This window comes from Gossypium hirsutum, chromosome D01 (genome assembly GCF_007990345.1).
Source record: "Gossypium hirsutum isolate 1008001.06 chromosome D01, Gossypium_hirsutum_v2.1, whole genome shotgun sequence".
In the NCBI taxonomy this organism is placed as follows: Eukaryota; Viridiplantae; Streptophyta; class Magnoliopsida; order Malvales; family Malvaceae; genus Gossypium; species Gossypium hirsutum.
Genome location: NC_053437.1, coordinates 13527465 through 13547425, shown reverse-complemented (window position 1 = coordinate 13547425; position 19961 = coordinate 13527465). Strand labels below are relative to the sequence as shown.

Below are 19961 nucleotides of genomic sequence, written 5' to 3'. Positions count from 1 at the left end.
CGACATCTTGGGGCATCGACAAAGTACTCCTAAACACATGTCAAACTCAGAATGATCTTCAGAAAGTCTGTACAGCAAAGTTCAAGCTGCGATATTTGGAGCACCTAATCTTTATATTATTTTTTGTTATTTTTGGAACACTTCATTCATTTCCAAGATATGCGTTCCTAAATCAATTTCTTTGTTATCCATCTTTATTATCTTTGACAACTTATTCATTTCGAGCTATGCTCAGAACCAACTCAATTCTTATCCATGATCTTTTTTTTTGCAAGCATGTTGCATTAGAATAATGATTAGTGGACTAATAAAACTTTCACAAGGGAAGTTTTGCATATTACTCTAGAAGTTTCTGAATAATATAGGAACCTCAAACAGGACTATTGTTTAGAACGCACCAGGTTGGAAATCTGATAAAGAAGAGTCTAAATTAAGACTATTCCTTTGAATTTTCTTGTCTAAAGTATTAATTGAACAAAATGACAAGATGTTGTGTTGGTGACAAAGCTTAAATGAATAAGCAAGCAATGGTCACTGAATAATACGAAGAAGTTGTTCTTGGAGAAGAATATTCTTCATTTGTGCATGAGCATTTGGTATGACTCCCTAGAAATGGTGAAAAAGACAAAAGAGCTTCAGATTCTACATCCTTGAATTGTGATAGTGGAGGATTGAGAAAAGACCAAATCTTTTACTCTTGGGTGACAATGAGAGAAAGATGGTACAAATTTTGCATCCCAATGGATCAAACTTGAAGGTTTACAGTGAGGGGCAATCTGGTCAAGTGTTTCTTTAGAGACACCAGCCGAGCAAAAGGTGTTATAGCACATTAGTGATGAAACCTTAATAAACTTGGAGTAATAATAACTCAAGTGTTAAAATATAATTTTCATGACATTCTGCATTTATTCAAATGTCATTCATACATGTCTAGTTAGGAGCATTTGATTCATTCTGATCATGACATCCTAATCACTAGGCATAATTAGGTTCATAAAGTTCATTATACAGGTCATGTTCCCCAAAGAACAGATCAGTGATGATAACAGATCTTGCCTTCCTGCATCGACAGTGAAGCAGATCGAAGACACCAACCTCGCCTCCCTCGGAGACAGTGGAATAGATGAAAGATTTTAGATCTTGTCTCCCTAACCAGTAGTGGAGCAGATCAAGGATGTCGAATTTTACCTCCCTGAGGTTGCAGTGGAGTACATTGAAACCAGTAATTCTACTTCCCTGGGCAGCAGTGGAATAGATTGAAGATTTCAGATCTTGTCTTCCCAAGCAGTAGTGGAGCAGATCAAAGATGGTGAATTTTACCTCTCTGTGGTTACAGTGGAGTACATTGAAGCCAGTAATTCTACTTTCCTGGGCAGCAGTGGAATAGATTAAAGATTTTAGATCTTGTCTGCCTAAGCAGTAGTGGAGCAGATCAAGGATGGCAGATTTTACCTCCCTGAGGTTGCAGTGGAGTACATTGAAGCCAGTAATTCTACTTCTCTGGGCAGCAGTGGAATAGATTGAAGATTTCAGATCTTGTCTCCCCAAGCAGTAGTGGAGCAGATCAAAGATGGTGAATTTTACCTCCCTGTGGTTACAGTGGAGTACATTGAAGCCAGTAATTCTATTTCCCTAGGCAGCAGTGGAATAAATTAAAGATTTTAGATCTTGTCTCCCTAAGCAGTAGTGGAGCAGATCAAGGATGGCGGATTTTACCTCCTTGAGGTTGCAGTGGAGTACATTGAAGCCAGTAATTCTACTTCCCTGGGCAGCAGTGGAATAGATTAAAGATTTTAGATCTTGTCTCCCTAAGCAGTAGTGGAGCAGATCAAAGATGGCGGATTTTACCTCCCTGTGGTTACAGTGGAGTACATTGAAGCCAGTAATTCTATCTCCCTATGCAGCAGTGGAATAGATTGAATATTACAGATCTTATCTCTTTAAGCAGTAGTGGAGCAGATCGAAGATGGCAGATTTTACCTCCCTGAGGTTGCAGCGGAGTATATTGAAGCCAGTAATTCTATCTCCCTGGGCAGCAGTGGAATAGATTGAAGATTACAGATCTTATCTCCCTAAGCAGTAGTGGAGCAGATCAAAGATGGTGGATTTTACCTCCCTGAGGTTATAGTGGAGTACATTGAAGCCAGTAATTCTATCTCCCTGGGCAACAGTGGAATAGATTAAAGATTACAGATCTTATCTCCCTAGGCAGTAGTGGAGTAAATTGAAGATGGCAGATTTTACCTCCCTGAGGTTACAGTGGAGTACATTGAAGCCAATCCTATATCCTTGAAATTGCAATAGAGCGGATTAAAACCACAAATCTCATCTCTCTGAAGTTGCAGTAGAGCAGATCGCGTCAGATTTATCTTTAAATTGTAGCAGAACAAGTTCAAGCTATAAGTCTTATCTCCCTGAAGTTGCAGTGGAGAAGATTAAATATAGCAAATTGAGAAGCTACAGCATACGAATCCTATCTCCTTGACATTGCAATGGGGTAGATCGAAGCACCAGTTCCTATACCTCTGAAGATGCAGTAGGAGGGAATGTGGTTACTTGAAGAAGAAAAGCACTGAAGAAGGCGAGGCTCAGTAAGACCGGGCACAATTGGGCTTTTAGTCTTTACTCTATTCCCGTTACATGACAATGAGCAAAGAGGGGCAGCTGTACAAGCCCAATAATGCCCGGGCCCAAGCAAATAAACAAACCCAATAAACTAAACCTAAGCCCAAACCAAACCTAGCCCAAAAAAACAAAAAAATAGAAACCCTAAGCAGAAAAATCACCAGCCGCCGCCCTCAATAGCAGCCACGTTCGTCGCCGCCTCTTGCGCGCCTTCCCCGCGCCGTTCGCTCCACGCCACACCTGCAGTAACGAACAGAAACAAAACAGAATAGCAAACAACGAGCAATAGTATAGATTTTGTTTGATTTTATTTATTTATTTTTCTTTTCCATTTTCGACTATAAAAAGGTCAATCTCAGGCACTGTAATGGGGGAATTTTCGGTGTAAAAAAGATACGAAAATAGAATAAAAAAACACAGAAATTTCTAAAATAGAAAGGTGAATCGGGTTTCTTTTTTTTTGTATATTTTCTACTATTATTATTTTTTTTGTAAACAAAAATCAAAAAAGGAGAAGGAAAACTCACCTAATCGCCGGAGCCGACGTGCCGTTGCGGTGACCCCTCTCCGTCGCAATCGGAGGCTGGGGCGTCGTCGGAGGCTGTGGATGGCTTGAGCGGCGGCGGCGGCATGAAGGGCTGGGGGGTTGAAAACCTTAGCAAATTTTTTCCCCCTCTGTTTATTGTTTTAAAACAAAAAAGAATGAAGCAGTGATGTTCTTTTGAAAGGAAATTTTGGGTTTTAATTCTATAAGTAAAACGGCGCCGTTTAGGTGGTATGACCTGTGCAAATCTGGCCTAAAAGGGAAATTGCGCATTGGCCCCTCCCTTTTTGCAACGCTTTTCAATTAAATCCTTTTTACTTATTTCAGAAATTGGGCCGCATATCTTATTTTGTTTCAATTCTGTCCCATGCTGCGCAGCGTTTTGGAGGAAGGGGACAATTTCCCTTTTGGTCCTCCACTGTTACGCGCGCACTCAAATGGATCCCTTTCTAATTTTTTTTAAATCAGCCCCCATTTTTGTTTAAAATTCAATTCAATCCTTCTTTTCATTTTTTATATATATCATTTTTTACTAATATTATATCCTTATTACTATTGTTATGTTACATTATATTATTATTATTGCATTGTTCTCTATTATTATTACTACTGTAATTGCAATACATATACACGCATATTTTTTATGTGCATATTTTAATATATACTTTTGAGGGTTTAAATTTGCATATGTTTTACGCATGCATACTTTTTTATTTTACTTTTTTTTAATTTTCTTTATATACTTTATACTTTATATTTATATATATATGTTCCATAACACAGGCACGTTTTAATACACTTATGTACCCGTTTTTAAAAATTATTATAAATATTTATATTGTTTTACATATTCTATTATTTTATATATTATGTATATGTATATCTAAATATATGCGAATGCAAATTTTCATGTATACTTATACATTTTTTATTTCTGTAAATATATATACATATGCATACATTTATACTTCTATTCTTTTTTAATACATGTATTTCTATTTGTTTTTATTTGATATATTTCATTCCCTCTTTTTGTTTGCAAATTTACTTGTATATTATACTTGTATATATATTTGTAGATGTTTATTCATATATGTTTGAAATGAGGGTATCTGTTTCATATTATACCTTAACCCTTTTTAGCATCCATTTTAAAAATATATATTTTGATTTTCTCAAAGTATTTAAATCATCCTATTTTATAAATTCCAAAATATTTGGCATTCATGATTCTCGTGAAAGATCGTGTCCTAACTTACTGGATCGCGATTATTTTTTCGTTGAATTTAGAAAGTCAAGTATTTGTTTTGCAATAAATTCGCAAATTTTAAATTAAAGCTTATTCTCGGGAATTTAAAAATGTTGGGTCCTAACTTACTGGTCATGACATTTTCTTCTCGAAATAAGAATTTTCAAAAGCAAAAGGCAATATTCAAATATTTTGAAGATTTAAAAATATTTTGCCCTAACTTACTGGGTGTGGTGTTTTATTTCTTTAAAATAAGAATGTCTTATTATTTTGATTCATTCATGAAATAAAAAGTTTCCTTTTAAAATCTTTTCAAATTTTCGACACCAAAGCATTAAAAAATCAATTTGGTACAAATTTTGGGCGTTACGAGGGTGCTAATTCTTCCTCGTGCGTAACTGACTCCCGAACCTGTTTTCTCAAATATCGCAGACCAAAATTATTTTTAAGGTGGGCCGATCACACCTTAATAAAGGATCGGTGGCGACTCCAGTTTTTATTTTTAAGTCGAAACTAAAATTTTTGTTTTCAAAAAAAGCCGTTTCGACACATATAATATAATATCTTAACTTTAATTAATATAATTTATAATGTTTTAATTAAATAATTTTTTTATAATATTAATCAAAAAAATCTAAGATTTTTCCATGTATCGCCGCCAACTCTTAAGCCATTGGCTTATTTAACTATTTAGTCCCTCTTATTTTCTTTTGATCTATAATTATACTTTTACCCTTTATTCAATTTAATCCCTTTTTCCTAATTACTCTTAATTAAGCTAAATTCACCTATCTAAAACCTAATTAAACACACAACTAGTCTCGTAAATATTCCTAATAATTATTTTAAAACTCAATTTACTAAGACGGAGACCCGATATCATACTTTTCCGATGCCCGTGAATTTTGGGTGATTACACTTTAAGTCCTTTGAGTTGCATTTTTTTCCCCTCACTTCCAAAAGCTCCACCCAAGTTAGTCATCCTAATCTTTTGATGATGCTTAGATAAATAGGCTATTTGCCCAGTAGACCCCAAACCCTTGCTCTATCCAATTATTTACAAGTCTTTTCCTAATTTAACTAAAACTCCCATTTGTTATTTTAGAAAATTAAAAATCCTATCTCTACTATCATCTTGCCATAATCTCATAATACTCTTTGTTACAATTTTGTTCTCAAAACCTTGTTGTTGGAAAATAAAACTTGAATTCTTGACTCATTACGGTCAAGCCCAAATCCATCGTCTTCGTCAAAATCCTTGAAGTTGTGTTTCTTTTGTTGAATCTTTGTCAATAATTAGCCATTGTAGGTGTTTCGATCGAACTTGAACATGGGGTAGTTGTTTGAGATCTCGAGAAAGTAAGGTGGGTTACTTTTATGAAAAATCAGGTCAAAATTCAAAATTTCCCAAGTATACACGGTCTACCACATGGGTGTGTGGCTCGCCTGTATGGGACACACAGTCCCTCACACGGCCATGTCCCTTTGATTTCCTTTGCATTCGCGCTTCACACACGGGCGTGTGGCTCCTGCACCTCATTCCCTTCACATCGCACATAACCTAGAACCCTGCACACGGCCGAACGCATGACCATGTGGATCCATCGCATAAGGCTTGGACACACGGCCTAGGGCTTCACACACGAGCTGGTCACATGGCCATGTGGCCCTTGAAACTTAAAATTATAGTTTTGTATTATATTTAAACATTTTATGCAAATCAGTCCCTGGTTAGGGTTTTAATAGCATCTAGAGAACCAGATTTTTGCAATTAGGTCCTAGACTAGGAATTAGAATGATTGAATATATGAATGAACGAATTTATGATATTAATTGCTTTCGATTGATTGCTTGATCCATGAATGATTTCATATTTATCAATGTTATAGATGTCGAATGTTTCTCTCATATGCCTAAATGATTAAACTAGTGATTGATGGATATAACCGTGAATGTTGTTATTATGTATGAGATAGAATGTTGAAAGTATTAATGATCTAATAAATGTATGCCTTAAATAAATATTGCATTACATATGCATGGGGGGACGATATGATAGGAGGAAACGACAGTTCATATTAACTGCATAAATGTATGTTCGCGATGTGTTCACACCTGTAGTAGATTCAAACTACGATAGTTTGACTGTGTACCCACAGAATGGCAAATCTAAACTGCAATTCTATGGAGCATCCACGATCCCTCTGACAGCTTTTATTTTCGATTACTTGTGGATCTTCAGTTAAACGACAACTTTTATCTGCACCCTATGAATGTAGTGGTAAATGTCCACGAGCAGAGCAAAAAGGTAGAGGGGGTTCTGGGGAACTCCCTATTTGGAGAGCTAATGATCGAGGGTAGGATTACCAAATTTTGAAAGAAACGTTAAATGAATGTTGCATGACATATTATTCTTCCTCATTAAAAGGCATGTGATGAAACGATTGAACTGATAGATGTGCATATACCTACAGTGAGTGATATTATGATCTAATAGTTGAATTATTCAATTGAATTCGAATGAGTGTGAATGTCTGCTTGTCTATAATGACAGAAAGTGAGTAATTATATTGTTAAGGTTATTGTGTGAATTTGACTATAATGGTTAAGCGTGCATGTTCGATTCTTGAATTGAATTCACTCCCATATTTTTCCATCTTTTCAAATAATCCAATGAACTAGGATGCAGGCTCGACATAAGAAGGGTCTAAACTTGTCGTGGACTTTATTTAGGATTATTCTTATTAATTTTGTTCTCATTATTAATATTGCTATTAATTTTTTTTTATCCATGGCATGGGATATAAGGTTTTAAAACTGAACATTTTTGATGCATGATGAAGATTATTAGGAAGTCTCGAAATTAGTTGAACTATTAAATAATATTTATTATTAGGGTTTTATGATGAGTTTGAGTATAATTTTCTATATGTATATATATACCTTTGAAAAAAGCAAGTTTATTTATTTTAGAGTATGTTAATTGATTGTAGCTCTTATGTTCTTGATAATTATGCCGAAAAATTTACTTGTATAAAACAAGTTTAGTTTTGAAAATTAATTTCAAAGAGATTGAGCTACTTCGATGGCTAATGTGATCTCTTTGACTCAGGTATATCGTCTAGGCTGGGTTAAGGTGGTTACATAGGTGGAAGCACGGGTAGATGAATTAAGAAATATTCCCATCATCCGCTAAACAACATAGTCCAAAAGGCTCTAATTCATAAGTTTGGACAAATATGAAAATATTACAATTAAAATGAAAATTTTATACTAACATGAAATGTTTATATGATTAATTTATTTTTTAATTAAAGTATATGATTTGTTAAAAAAAAATCAAAGTATACAATATATTTGTGGAAGATAATCCAATGAGTTTAAATTAAAAATGTAGTATTAAAATTCATATAAAATTTAAAATTCACATATCACAATTAATAATCAAAATAATAAATAATGAAAAATATAATTAAAGTAAAAAAATTATACAATAAATTAAATATCTAAAAATTTAAAAATTAATATAACATCACAATTTAAATTCTAAATTAAAACTAAAATCTAAATTATCTTAAAATAAAAAAAATTAAGATCACGATTAAAATCCAAAAAATAAAACCAAATTAATCTTAAATTTAAAATAAAACAAATTAAATAGAATTAATTTTTTTAATCAATATAGAATTAAAATTAAAATAAAACGTATAAAATGACTTTTTTTGTTACACATATAAAAAAACATACAAAATTACTCAAATGTAAAGATGTAAATAAAAGAAGATAACCTATGTGACAAAAAATTACTAAAATGAAATTATTTACATGAAATAAGAACTTGAACATAACCGTGCCAAATATAACATGACCTAAAACGAAATTAACCCAAAATCAAAATTTGAATATTAACTCTTCACTGTTCATTTTTTTACTGTGATTTCAATGTTCTTTTCTTTTTCTTTTTCTTTTTCAAGTTTCCCCTTCATATTTTTTTTCTTTTTTTTAAAAAAAAATCCTTATTTGTCTATGTGACTCTTCCTCTCTCTCGATAAAATCATCTACTACCAAATATGTATCGTTTACTACCATTAACGACCCTTCATCCTCTAATGAATCCTACTCTCTCAATGAGATCATCTATCGACCCCAATCAAACTCCCTCCTAGATGTCCACCATGATATAACCACCTTTAAACACTTCGATGGCGCCTATTAGCGAAACCTCTTTAACTCTTGTGTTGGAAAAATACAGGGTCATTCAATTCCGATGTTTGGTCGGGAAAAAAAATAGAATGGGTCCTATTGGAAATTGACAACCACAACATCTCTGAAAGTAATTCTAACCTCTTCTAGACTAAAAGATTTGACAAAAAATTCCTAGGAATGAATGATTGATGGGTGAAACATTGCAGGCCATACAGGAAACTTTCAATATGTGGGCATGATTGTTTTAATTAGTCAAGTTAACATGTTAAAAAATGATACATTAGTTGCACTATTTGCTTATTGTATTTATAGCTTATAATTTTCGTTGCTCAACTTGTATTTAAAAATTAAAAATATTTAAAATATATAAATTTTAAATTCACATAATGTATGATAGTTTTTTATTTTAAATTAAAAATTAAAAAATGTATCCCCAACCTCATAATTTTAAAATTAAGAGTATGTATTATAATTTAAATATTTTATATTTATCTCAAAGAATGTATTTATAATTTTAAAATTATCTTTTATTTTTTAAATTTATATGTGTCATACCCAACCTTATCTTATAATTTAATATAATACAAATTTTAGTTAATTAAAATATTTTAAATAAAATAAAATATTATCTTATAATCTAATAATATTATTAAAATTAATATAACAAAAAGACATTATGGATATTATTAGTAGAGGTGCTCATGGGCCGGGGTGGCCTGGCCCTGCCCGACATATGGGAGGGTTCGGTTAAAAATATAGGCCCGGAATACGGGTTTGGGCAAAAAAATGAGGCCCGTTTAGAAAACGGGCCGGGCCTTGGGCACCACTTTTTTGGCCCGGCCCCGGCCCCGGCCCCGGCCCGACCCGACCTGAATATAATAAATATATTTTTTTTTTATTTTTTATTTTAAAATATTTTTAAAATACTTTTTTAAAATTTTTTATTTTTAAAATAATTTTTTGGTGTTTATTAAAAAAATGGGCCGGGTCTGGCCGAGCTTAGGAATTTTTTCTTGGGCCAGGCCTGGACAAAATTTCAGGCTCATATTTCGGGCCGAGACAAGCCCGGGCCTAGGACGCAGGCCGAAATTTTTTCTGAGCCTAGACCGAACCTGGCCCGGCCCGGCCCATGAACACCTCTAATTATTAGTATAACAAAATATTTAAAATTTAACTTAATAATAAAAAAGAAAAAAATAGAAACAATCATAGAAATAAAATTTATTGTTTTCTTATAAAAAATTAATAAAAAATTATTATTTAATCAAAAGATAATAAATATGTATAATTTTCAAATAATTTAAAAGAAAATTTAACTTAATGATCAAAATAAATTTAAATTTTAAATAATTAAAAATACTTAATATTTTATATATTTCAAGTTTTAAAATTATATTAATTTATTAACTTTCATATGATCTTAATAAAAATATACTTTAAATTGTTTGTAATATTCAATATTATTTATTTTAAGTTATCATGTTAAAATATATATCCGTTAATCATCTATAATTTATCATGCACAGATATTATTAAATAATATTTAAATATTTTAAAATATATTTGGGTAAGTGGCGCAATTATCATGGATAAATATTAACAATTTACATTGAAACTTTGGTCTCATGACATCCCGAACAGCTTACTCCCAGGGATGTTTGGCAGCCTCAGTGTTATGACTCTAGTCCTTGGTATCATGACTTTGACCCATGGATGACTGGGATTTCTCAACCTATTGCCCCACGATATCACAACCTTAGGAGCTCAATGTTGCGACCTTAGAGCTTGATGTCGTGACTCCATCGCCAATTCCCCTGCAATGTGTTGTACTTGAAATTCAAGTCCAATTGGTGATGGCAAGCTTCGCTGTTGCAACACTAAGGATCTAGTGCCGTGACCTGGGGAACAGTGACAACACTTCTTAAAGTTTTCGCCTTGGCCACCTCCTACATATGCTCATATTAATTGTTAAACTCCTAAAGGCATTATTTTGTCATTTTTGTCCAAAAACACTAAAAACTGCATAAAACTGAATTCTAAAATAAAATCTACTCATTACTAAAAAGTATGAAATAAAGCCATCAAATGCTTAAGTACAAGCTCATTTAGTGTAAAAAAGGGTTTTATATGGGCTTTTAACAAAATAAAGTGACGGGCATTTAATTCTGTTGAAAATAGTGCTTACTCCCCTGCCCACCAAATTTATATGGAGAACATTTTCATATTAAGGTGTTGATAATTTATTAAACCTTATTTTGGGGCTATGTTGATTATATGGTGAATATCTAGTCCGTTATGAAAAATCATATTTTTTGGGAATTAAAACATTAGTAATTGATTTGGTTCAAAATTTTCCAAAGCAATCCCTTAGATCATGGACTTTGGGTTGGATCATGATTCTATTAGATGAGCTGCCAAGAGTCCATATCTACTTTATATGTTATTATAATGTATTATTTTGGTATTTTTTTTGTTTCAATGGGATTGTATTAGATGTTTATTTGTAAGCAAGTCTAGAATTTTAAGACTATATATTTGAAAGACTTGCCTAAGTAAATGTACTAAGAGTTAAGCACTTAATCTATTCTTGTGAGAATAATTTGTGAGAGCGTTATTTTGATAATAAAACCTTTTGTTATGATTTTACTTTTTGTGTTTACAAGTGGTGAACATAGCAGTGAGAGTATTGTATCTTCAAATTGTAAGGGTGTGAGAAAATGAACACGGTGTATGCGATTGAGTAGATTCACTTTATAATTTTTGAAGAGAGTGCATATTTCTCACTGAGCTAGGTTCCACAGATGTAAGAAAATTGAACTGCGTAATCAACTTCTTGTATGTTGTGTGTTTGATATTTTTCATTTAGTACTTGGAGGAGTGCCTACCATATCATGCACCAATACATAGTGCAAACTGTTTCTTAGAAATAGCTTTGTCTTTTTAATTGGTATCAGAGTCTGAGGAAGCAGGATTCAGAGACAATAGGTGAATTTTATGTCAAATTATGTGACTTATCAAACCAGGCTTTTGCATTCGGAGAGGAGTATTTGAATGTCAAACTTGTGAGAAAGGTGCCTAGGTCTCTCCTTGAGAGATTTTCCATCAAAGCCACTGCTATAAAGAAGGCCAAGAATACTGAAAAATTGGCCATAAACAAACTCATTGTCTCTCTACAAACCTTTGAGATGAATCTAGATGAAGCAAAATGTAGCAAGGGAAAAGGTGACAAAAATATTGTTTTTTAAGTTAACGAGGAAGTGCCCACTTCTCAAAATGCAACCTTGGAGGTCTTAAGGGAGCAAATAGCCTTACTTAAAACTTCAATAAGGTTTTCAAAAAATAATCAAAGTGATTCAAGAAGTTTAAAGTTGGACCAAACATTCCCCAAAATAAATTGAAGGGAATAGTGTTAAAAAAATAACCTACGAAGGATAAGAAAAAGAGGACTACAATGCGATGAATGTTAAGGGTATGGTCGTGTAAAGCCTTTACCCGGCCCGATTGTTGAGTTTGGGTATGGTGTGTCACAATTAATCTAATTCGATCCAACATAAAGCTTAAGTCAGAATTTTGCCAAAAAACTTTACTAATTTATTTCGAATAATTATTATAACAAGACCCTTAACCCAAACTTAATTCACTACCTTGGAAAATTAATCACTAAAGAAACTAATTAGTTACAACCTATCTAATTCCTCGAGGTGATACATCTAAGGGTACCCCTTCCTATGTGCATGACACCTTACTGATGATGATCCTCAATCTAACACGGTCAGGGTTGATCCCTCGTTGGTCCTTAATCACCTAACAAATCCTACAAACATAGATCACAGTTTCCATAAGTTCAATAGAATTTAGTGAGCCTCTTTATTGCACTACATATATGAATATGACTAATTGTAACACCCTGGAACGACAGAAATGTGCAACTGTACACAATCGCAACAAGTAATAAACTGACAAGTAAATGTCGAGTTATCGTACCCACAGGGACTGTGAAAAGAATTGTTTATGAATGCAATTTTAAAAACACTTTGGTGAAGAAAACTATTTTGATTTGAGGAGGTGATTAAAAACTATGATTTTTAACTAAGTAAAATAAATAAAAATAAAATAAAAGTTCCAATGCACGATTTCAAAAGATGATTTTAATCAAGATGACATAATTGTGCTAGATTAATTACATTTCTTAACTTAGAATTATTGAACTCATGTTCATGTTGTTACGAATAAATTCACGACAACTCGGTAATTTGCTAACTTATGAACATACTTACCTACCAAATTCCATTTATCTCTTGACTATATTTCTACGTCAATTCAACCGATTAAATAAATTTTCATAAGAAAATGTGTTAATGCACATACATACTTATGAAATTAAAATAATCTCTTGTACATATCTCTATGTCAATTCAAACAATTAATTCAATCTCATAAGCACATAAAAGATTACATGAGGTAACAATGTATTTCTACCTTGAAACAGTTTAATCACAATAATCTTGCAATGCAAGGCTAATGTATCGTTGGATACCGTAGCTAATTTAAACCTCAGCTACTTTAGATGATTAAACATGCACTGATTAAATATCATGTCAATTAATTACAATTTCAATTCGTTTATATAATTAATTCATTAATTACCTTATAATTGTAACGTAATAATAACTTAGTCATGGTTTTACTTAATCAAACATCTTACTGAGGCCTATAACAACACAAACAAAATTTTAACAAATTAAATAGACAAAATGCAATCAACCTAACACAAATTAAATTTAAGACATATTAATTAAATTAAACATATCAACATCACAAATATTCATAACAGCAAAATTAAAAGGATAGGGAACAAGAATCAAATCCGGTTTATCTCCGAGGCTTGACTAATTTGCTCCGCTCCTCCATCTCCGCTTGTTCTTGTTGAACCGAGGCTTCCACGAACACTTGAATGCTGCTCCAAATGGTGGATGGATGACTCTTTTTCAAGAGGTGAAATCAGAAAAGGAATAGGGGAAGAAAATGAAGAACAATGGAAGGGAATGAAGAAAGAAAAATGAGAGAGAAGTGAAGAAATGAGAAGGGTTGAGGTGTGTTTGAAGTGAGCAGCAAATAGGGGTATTTATAGGTTGAGAAGGCTGCTAAAAATATCCAAAATCAGCAGCCAAAGACTCCCCCCATGGCCGGCCACACATATGGCATGTTTGAAGATTTCAAACATATTATTTTAAGGTAAGGGCAAATCTAGAAAGGCATAAAGAATGAAGGGGTTTGAATGCAATTTGAAAGAGTCTTCAAGGTCCATTTTTCAAGCAAAATAATCAGCCAAGCAAGCTGATCGGGTCAGCATGTGGGATGGTTTTGGGCTGCCCAATGCTCAGTTGGATCGATATTCTCAGTTCAGCTCAACTGGGCCCTTTTTCATAAATAATTAATAATAATTTATTTAACCCAAATTAAATTGGATTAAAATTAAAATTAAAATTAGTTATATTATGAATTAACACACATAATTTGGACCGTCTTAGGCTAAAAAATTAATTCACCTTGATGCCTCAAAATTGCTTTTCGGTTTTGCACTTCTAGTAGTGTCTGCCAAGCCGTTTTTTGCCCTTTGTGCAAATCTGTCAAAAATAATCAAAATTTATCAAAATTTGATATAAAATAAAAAAAAATTCAACATGTTCATAATTTGAGTGCAATTTAATTATTTTATAATTATTATATATTTTTCGACAATAATTTTACTGAAACTACATGAATTTGAGCTAAAAAGGGCATGAAAAAGTGTGTATATTTTCGTGTTTCCACACTCCCAAACTTAATTCATTACTCGTCCCAAATAATGCACAAATTTGAAAAGAATTTCTTAGAAACACTTTTGAAAAAAATTCCTTCAGAACAACATTCTTCCCAAAATTATGATTTTAGTATACTTATGCTCAATAACAAGAATTTTGAGATTTACGCTACTTAAGTATACATATCATTCAAATTAATCTCAATCATTCTTATGAAAGCAAAAATAGACTAAATGCTTCCAAATATAGATATGTTAAATCCCTACCAATTTGATTTTATTCCCTTATTCAAGATTAAGCTGCAATCATTAAGTTTAACTTATGCCTTCATATGTTGAACATAGCAAATTCTCTCCACTAATGTAGGTAGCATAGAAACTTAAATCAATAGGTCTTTAAAAAGGTTGTAACGTGGCTAGGCTAGGGGTAGGTAAAAGATAGATAAATTTAGGCTAAAAACCCTAGATTCAGCTTTAATCGGACCTTCAGAATAATTACCTTTAATACACCAACTTACTTTGCTTTCACATGCTCTTTTGTACATTTATTTTCTTTCAAGTACATATGCTCTCTCTTTTTTTGTTCTTTTTCTTCTTCTTTTCACGAGCATTTTGTTTTATGTACTACAATTTTTTTGAGCATTCGATACTTCTTTTCAACTCCCCCAAACTTATTTTCAAAGAATATTCTGAATAGTATTGAGTCTAGTGTTTGAGATAATTTAAAGATAATTAAGAGAGAAGTGATGGCTAAATATTGAAAGGGTTCAAATAAAATTAGGCCATATAGTCTCAAAGTTAGGTTTCAAGGGATAAAATTTCATCAAGGTTGGCTTGAAAGGCTCAAACGATCCAAACACAAGTTGCCTAAATCATTTTCAACATTCTATACTTCCTAGGATTTCGCCTTAAGAAACTACTAAGTCAATTCTAGAGACTTAAACTTTCATGCATGCCTAACTTTCCTAAGGAACTAAAAAATTTGATGGTATGATTTGCATGCTTTATTAAGAGTACATTTATGTCATAATTCAGCCAACATAGCAATTATTGAAATAATAGAATTTTATTCATACTGAATTTTAGCATACTTAACAAAATTTCAAATTTTTGAACAAAATATATCTTAATCATAATTAAAAGAAAATTTTATTCTGAGAGGAAATAATTTCAATTTTTTGGCCCCCCTACTTAAGATGAACAATGTACTCATTGTTAGAAGTGAATAGATACTATACACCAGATACGATTCTAGAAAAGAGGAGGTGAGTCAATTTGACTGCTTAAGTACCAAGCTCTCTCTAGATCCAATCCTAGACATGTATATATCTATTGTCAGACTTTGTACTTTGCAACTTGTTCATTTTTATTTATGATTTCCTCCTCTTGTTTTATTATGCAAAAAATAAAAATCCTAAAAGAACCTAATCCTAAAACATTAAATAACCTAGGAAAAAAATGAAATAAAGTAAAGATCCCCCCTTTTTATTTATTTGCAGATCCCTCAGAATCTGACTCATATTTTTTTCCTCGACATTGGAGTCCATGGTTCGAGTATAAAGTCTTGAAATTCAGGCACAAAAGCAAACATGTTATGAAATATATATTTTAAATGCATATCTAATTGAGTCATCTCGTATTCTTGAGTATCTCTAGTAATCTTGTTGCTGCAACTACATGTGTTCCAACATAGCCATTATACCAAACTTTTCACTTCATGGAATGGCGTTAGATAAAGGGACTCTCAGCATCGAACTTAGGAAATCTGTTAAGGGTGGTTTCATTTTTGGGCAAGTGGGTGAGTAGTTGAGGGTAAGGTTTAGAGTTGAAGAGGGTGGTGATTTTAAGGATAGTTTAGGTGCGGTAATTGGTGACTTCGAATAAAGGTGTTTGGGGTGGTGATTCAGGGAGTTAAGGGTTGCAACATTAAGGGGTTAAGTGAGATGCACTATTGGGCTACTTGGGAGTGGCGGTGGAGCAAGGTAAGGGCTATACGGTTGTGTGGAAAAGGGTTGAATATTTCCCTTCCTAGCAGAATCTTAAGCCCAATGGTAGCTCCTTTTGGATCCTAAGCTCCTATACTGAAAGTAAACTAAAAAAAACTCAAAGAAATTAGTGCTTGGGTTAAAAGTTGACATATTATTTAACAAAACAAATACCTACATTCTTCAGCCTACTTAGGAAAATATTTTTTTGAAAAATTACATTAAATTAAACTCCCAGGAAAGACTGGAAGGGTCACAGATGGTCCCGCTTAAGTCCCAATCTCTTAGACAGAGTTTTATTTAATGTAATGAACCAAATTTTTTTTATCTAAGTCTACCAATTTATTCAAATGAGAAAAAAAACTAAAAAAATAAAATAACGATAGATAAAGTGAAAAAAACTCCCTTCATTTTACTCAAGATCGTCATTGACCATGGTGGTGTCAAATGGCCATTTGTCCTACCAACCATAACCATCTAGGAATTAATCATATTTTTTTCCATCAAATCTATCCAACATCTTATTAGGGAAAGAAAATTCGTAATGATCTTTCTTGTGGCCTTGTGTAACTTTCTGTAATTCCTACAAATCTTCCAACCCTTGACTCGAATATGTGAAATAATCCATCCAGTACCCTTCTTGTGCCTTTCCAAAATCACAAGTGCCTCTTTTTCTTGATCTTTGGTGAACTCAACTGAAAAAATGACAGGTAAAGTCGAAGACAGACCCAAATAGTCATATTTCAAATAAGGAGACAAAATTTTCAGTTCTAATTTAGCTGGCTTTTCAATCAATGAATTTGGTTGCGTATACTCTGGAGATGATAACTCTAATGGTTCGAGTGGAACTTCTTGAGTGAATTCCTTCGAATTAGCTTCTAACCAAGCCAAACATTCCTTGTCTTCATCATCACTTGGCGAATCCTCCAGTAGAATATATTCTAATGGATTTTCAAAATAATTGAGCTCCAATTCTGTAGAAGCCAGCGATTCCATCTTAGAAATAGTAGAGTAGTTTTCAACTATATCTGGGGATTTAGTAGCATCGAAGTCATTAAAAGTCACCTCGTCATCAAAGATTTCTTTAAACTGAGTATCATTTTGCTACTTTTGGAATCGTTAAGGATATGACAGTGGTGGAATATTAGCTTTAACCGGACAACTCTTCTGTGGAAATTTTTTTGTATCCGATAAAGGTGTTAGGTAACCAGAACTAACTGGTTTAGAGTTTACCTCATCAAGGATCACCGTATCTAACTTTTATGCAATAGGAGTTTCAACACTCAGTTGAACTTCCTCTTTGCCTTGAGCTACAATAGGCTTATCTTCAACCTTGATAGCTTTGGGATCCCATGTCTTCCGACTTTGTAAAGTGATGGTTTTGCAATGCACTTTTCCCGTGCTTCTCAGATTTTCTATATCACTTGGTCAAATACCTTGAGGTCTGCTTTTGAGCTCATTGGCTAGCTGTCCCACTTGGTTTCCTAAATTCATTAATGTTGTTGCTTGGCCTTGGATTAGTTAATCATTATTCGCTATGTATGCCTTCAGTAAATTCTCAAGATTACTTGAAGATTCAGTTGGTGGGGGTTGTTGCACTTGTTGAGAATATTCTGGAAGATAATTTGGTCAAAATGACATGGAAAAGTCGTTATGGTCCGCCCATTTATTACTCCATGGAGAAATTAGATGATTCTACCATGAAAAGTTGTAATAATTTGACTGTGGAACATTCCAATTTTGATTTCCCATGTAATATTTTTTATCTTGATTCAATGGGCAATTTTCAAAGAAATGGCCATCTCCATAGTATTCACAAGAAATATCCTCGAACTGGTTCAGTTGCTAACCTGTCAGATTACCATTGATATCATTAACAGTTATGTTTTGAAGCATAGAAGACATAGAGGATACCTGGGCTACCAAAGAAGCAAGTGTGTCTGCCTCATGTACTCTAGCTGCTCGTCTTTCTGAGGCTACTCCGTTGGTTGGCCATTAATAGTTATTGCTGGCAATTCTTTCAATAATCTCGTAAGCATCATTATAAGAATTAAAAAGAAGGGCTCCATTTGCCAAAGCATCCGGCATCATTCTAGTATGAATATTGAGACCAATATAGAAAGTCTCCATTTGAACGCAGCAAGGAATGCCGTGATAAGGGCACTTTCGTAATAACTCCTTGAACCTCTCCTATGCCTCATATAAAGATTCTTCATCAAGTTGTTGAAATGAAGTGATTTTATTTTGGACCTTGGCGGTTAAAGATGGAGAGACATATTTCATTAAGAAACGTTCAACCAACTCTTGCCATGTAGTTATGGAACCAGACGGTAGGAAGTTCAACCACGCTCGTGCTCTATCTCTTAACGAGTATGGAAATAATCTCAACCTCAAGGCGTCCTCAGTCACCCCGACTAGTTTAAATGAGTCACTCACTTCCATGAATAGCTGAAGATGAAGATATAGATCTTCAGTAAGAATCCCAGTAAAATGACCCATATTTTGCAACATTTGGAACATGACCGGCTTCAACTCGAATTGAATGTGTCTCACTTTCAGGTCTCCTAATACTCAGGTTGAGCTCGCTGAATAGAGGAATGTCATATTATTGAATGGCACAGTTTTTTGTCATCGGCAACAATGATCGGATTGTCAGTATTATCAGCGAATGTTCCTCCTGGATTTTGGTTTGGATTTTCAAAATTCAAATATTCGATCCTTCTTTGGTTTGCTTGTCTTCTCCTTTTTCAGAAAGTCCTTTCAATTTCAAGGTCTATGAGGAGTAAGTAAATAATTTGATCAATACTCATAAACACCTGAAACAAAAAAATGGAATTAAAATTTAACAAAAAAAAGACCAAAATGAAAAATTAACAATTTCACAAATAATGTCTTTTAAAACAGTCCCCGATAACGACGCCAAAAACTTGGAACGATGGAAATGTGCAAGTGTACACAATCGCAACAAGTAATAAAGTTACAAGTAAAAGTCGAGTTATTGTACCCACAGGGACTGTGAAAATAATTATTTATGAATGCAATTTTAATAAACACTTTGGTAAAGAAAAATATTTTGATTTGAGGAGGTGATTAAAAACTAAGATTTTTAACTAAGTAAAATATATAAAAATAAAATAAAAGCTCCAATGCATGATTTCAAAAGATGATTTTAATCAAGATGACATAATTGTACTAGATTAATTACATTTCTTAACTCAGAAGTATTAAACTCATGTTCATATTGTTACGAATAAATTCACGGCAACTGAGTAATTTGCTAACTTATGAACATACTTACCTCCCAAAATTCATTTATTTCTTGACTATATCTCTACATCTATTCAACCGATTAAACAAATTTTAATAAGCAAATGTGTTAATCCATATACATACTTATGGAATTAAAATAATCTCTTGTACATATCTCTATGCCAATTCAAACAATTAATTGAATCTCATAAGCACATAAAAGATTACGTGAGGTAACAATGTATTTCTACCTTGAAACAGTTTAATCACAATAATCTTGCAAGTTATGCAAGGCTAATG

General features: G+C 33.0%; 1 non-coding gene across 1 annotated transcript; it reads left to right on the top strand.

Annotated features, from left to right (window-relative positions):
* Nucleotides 1-18558: 18558 nt before the first annotated feature.
* On the top strand, nt 18559-18665 carry LOC121214171 (small nucleolar RNA R71). Its single transcript, XR_005909757.1, has one exon. It is a non-coding gene; the product is annotated as a small nucleolar RNA R71 (small nucleolar RNA).
* Nucleotides 18666-19961: the final 1296 nt, after the last annotated feature.